We start from the raw sequence: 3,542 nt of genomic DNA, 5'->3' as shown, positions 1-3,542 counted from the left end.
GGAAACAGCTGTTGAAAGGACGTGTGCCAGTAATTTCGCGGCCACGCGCCCAAAAATCACGCCCACGCGCCTGAAAAGCGTCTGGAATGACCATGTACTGTCACGTCACCATAACTTCCTGCACGTCCTGACACAGTCAGAAGAAACCGTCGCACGACGTTTCAGAGGTTTGGACTGTTCCCATCTTTCCACCAACCCTTCGAATTTCAAAATTCAAATTTTGAAAATATTAAAAAGTAAGCGGGAAAATACCCCTTACCTTGGCAAACAAGTAACCGTAAGACGGATGCGGGTACAGTGTAAAGGCAAAACCCTTCACGTACCTAGCACCCGCAGGGAATTGAAGCCAAGTAAAACCTTGGCAAACAAGTAACTGTAAGACGGATGCGGGTACAGTGTAAAGGCAAAACCCTTCACATACCTAGCACCCGCAAGGAATTGAAGCCAAGTAAATCTTGGCGAACAAGTAACCGTAAGACGGATGCGGGTACAGTGTAAAGGCAAAACCCTTCACATACCTAGCACCCGCAGGGAATTGAAGCCAAATATTCCTCGACAACCAAGTAACTATAAGACGGGTGCAGGTACAGTGTAAAGGCAAAACCCTTCACATACCTAGCACCCGCAGGGAATTGAAGCCAGGAATACCTTGGAAGTAAAGTAACCATAAGACGAGCGCTGGTACAGTGTTAAGGCAAAACCCTTCACATACCTAGCGCTCCGCTGGGAATTGAAACCAAGAAGGATCTTCTGGGCAATGCTTGCGGAAGCGGAAATAACATCCCCGCATAGCGGGAACGTCGAGAACTACGTTGTTTGAAGCTCCAGGATGGAATTGGTGGTTTTAGCATAATTGATCACTATGTACAAAACTAGCAAAACCTCATGGAGAGTCCACAAGTGGGACTCAACGCTCCTGACTTGCGAGGAGGTTACAGACCTACCCACATCATACCCAAAGACCAAGCAGGAAACTCGGGAATTTCTGCAAGTGACAAGGACTTCCGCGGGAAGAATCCCCATGGAAAACCTTAAAAAACCCTTTTCAAAACCCTTAGCTTAAGTCCAAAAGTTCACCTCACTTTATTAAACACGCATGAGAAGAACATTGGACTGGGGGGACTTGAAGAGGTAGGTCCCAGCAGAGCCCAGTTGGACCCGCAAGACTCACCTTAAACAGGGACGTCTGCGCAGAAACCAACTGGATCCGCAGGACCAACCATGCTCAGAGACGTGACGTCCTTACGCGCAGTACGCAAGCTGGTCCCGCAGGAAATGCCTCCCAATGGTGAAGGATTCCGCCTGTCCCTGCAGCCTCGGATACAAGCCATTAGGGAAGGCCACCCGCGCAGCAAGGCTACACGCACAAGGCACTTAGCTCTCAATCGTTCAGTGTCACCTGAAGGAATGAGCGAAGCCGGGAACAATCCCGCACAAGGGCGGGAGGGGGAATACTCCCGCCCAAGTAAGCCAGTCCATACGATACAGGAAGATCTTCTGTACTGTACCTGACGAGGTATGGGAAAAAGATCTGACTAAAGATACGACAGCTTATAGACAACAGTATGGCGAGCAGCATGCTCCTACACTGTATGTCACTATTAGCCGCTGCCTACTCACCAACTCTTGTCATACCACGTGCGTAGCTGACAGTTGGTGGAAAAGGAATAGTATACAGCAGGCCTGGTCGCTGTCAGCCGCTACCTACCCACCAACTACCAGCAGGGCACGTGCGTAGGCTACTGTTGGTGGAACAGGAACACTGTTGCAGCCGGCCATACCTCCTTGGAAACCTACCTTCGGCTATAAATACCACAAATGGTATGACCATCTGATCTTATCATATTATCATCATATTATACCTGATATCTGCTCTAGCAATCTCTTAATATATTTTTATATTTAAAGAGCAATCTAGTCTGATTCTCACGCCGGAGGGTGGTCACAAGGAGGAACCCCCCCCTTCTCAGTGACGAGCTCACGGTGTCTGTTTTGCAGGTTATCAGAAGAACCATCTTCTCAGGGTCTAACCCCTCGTGGGAAACATCTATCTAACCCCCAGGTTACCAGTAATCTGTCCGGGGTCCGGTTAGTGTTTCTTCAATGGGCGTAATTGATTTAATCAGATAATGGAGTAGGTGATTACATAGTCGTCGTCCGTATAACAATTAAAATAAGAGATATAAGTGCATTATCAATTCTTAATATATATATACACACACATTGGCGAAGGATAGTTGGGGCCAGGGGTGGTCCCAGTCCCCTCTGTTTTTTTACATATTAGTGTAAATTTACCCGTTTTCGTCCGACATTTTTTGTAGGTAGTGTAAATTTACCCGTTTTCAACCGAAAAATTGATCTCGGCCCCCTCCGTTTATGGTTTTTTTAATGTGTATTTTCATCCGGCTCCCTCGACATCTTCTTCCAAGTTTCGCCACTGTATGTGTGTGTGTATATATACACACGCATACATATACATTTCTGAAATGAACGCTCTAAGGGAAATAAACTCAGGCTGAGGCCCTAGGCCCCACCTTGAATATGTCCTTCAAGTTTGACCAAAGTTGAAACAAAAAACATACTAAAAGATAAAAAATCTCTTAAGTTATATGAAAGATAAACATATTCGTAATTAGTGGGTTTTCATCCTAACAGTATATTTCAAAAAACGCCACGAATTCTCGTTTCGTCTTAGGCCTCCAAAAGAGTTAGGCTTGCCCTACAAACCCGCTATTATACCAATATAATTGAAACCAAAAGGCAAAATGATATATATTTGTTTCCATGTGGGGAAATCATATTTTATATTTTTATTAAAGGGTTGTTTGGTAAGATTCCATTACGGCAATGTGTAATGGGGCTACAACTTGGGCGAGAATGGGCGATAAAGAGGAGGAACACCCACCCACCCCCCGGCGATAAGTGGGCGAAAAGGGGCGGGGGTGGGGAGTTCTTCTCGCGCTCATGTCTGTTTGTTTTGTTTGTTTATATTATTATTATATATATGTGTGTGTAAGATATATATATATATATATATATATATATATATATATATATATATATATATATATATATAGGATCAGGATCATGAGAGAACCTTTTTGAAATTGAGAACTATGAGAACCATTTTGGACCACAAAAAACCCAAAAATAAAAAAAATCATAAAATAAAAAAAACACAAAAATTAAAAAAGTAGAAAAACCAAAATTCTTATTTTATCATCCCGGTTTCATAAAAAAAACTCGGTTTAGCTAAATTATATACACATATGTATACTATATCTATACTATATATAATGTATGAGTGATGAGCAAATTAAGACACTTAAGTTTTAAGTAATTTACTACTTAATTAACAAATTATACAACTTACATAGCATGTTGAGGAGGGACAAAATAGTCTATTAGACAATATGATGCACGGTTAAACTTTATTTCCTTAAACATGGTTACAATCTTAACCCCTCAACTTTAATTAGTTTTTGTAAATTTTAGTATTAGTTACAACTTAGCCCTTTAACTTTTAACTATATATTTTTTTT

The sequence above is a fragment of the Bidens hawaiensis genome, unplaced genomic scaffold (genome assembly GCF_021521415.1).
Source record: "Bidens hawaiensis isolate Kalapana, Puna unplaced genomic scaffold, B.hawaiensis_p1.1 tig00049662_1, whole genome shotgun sequence".
NCBI lineage: Eukaryota > Viridiplantae > Streptophyta > Magnoliopsida > Asterales > Asteraceae > Bidens > Bidens hawaiensis.
Note: the sequence above shows the minus strand (reverse complement) of the source record.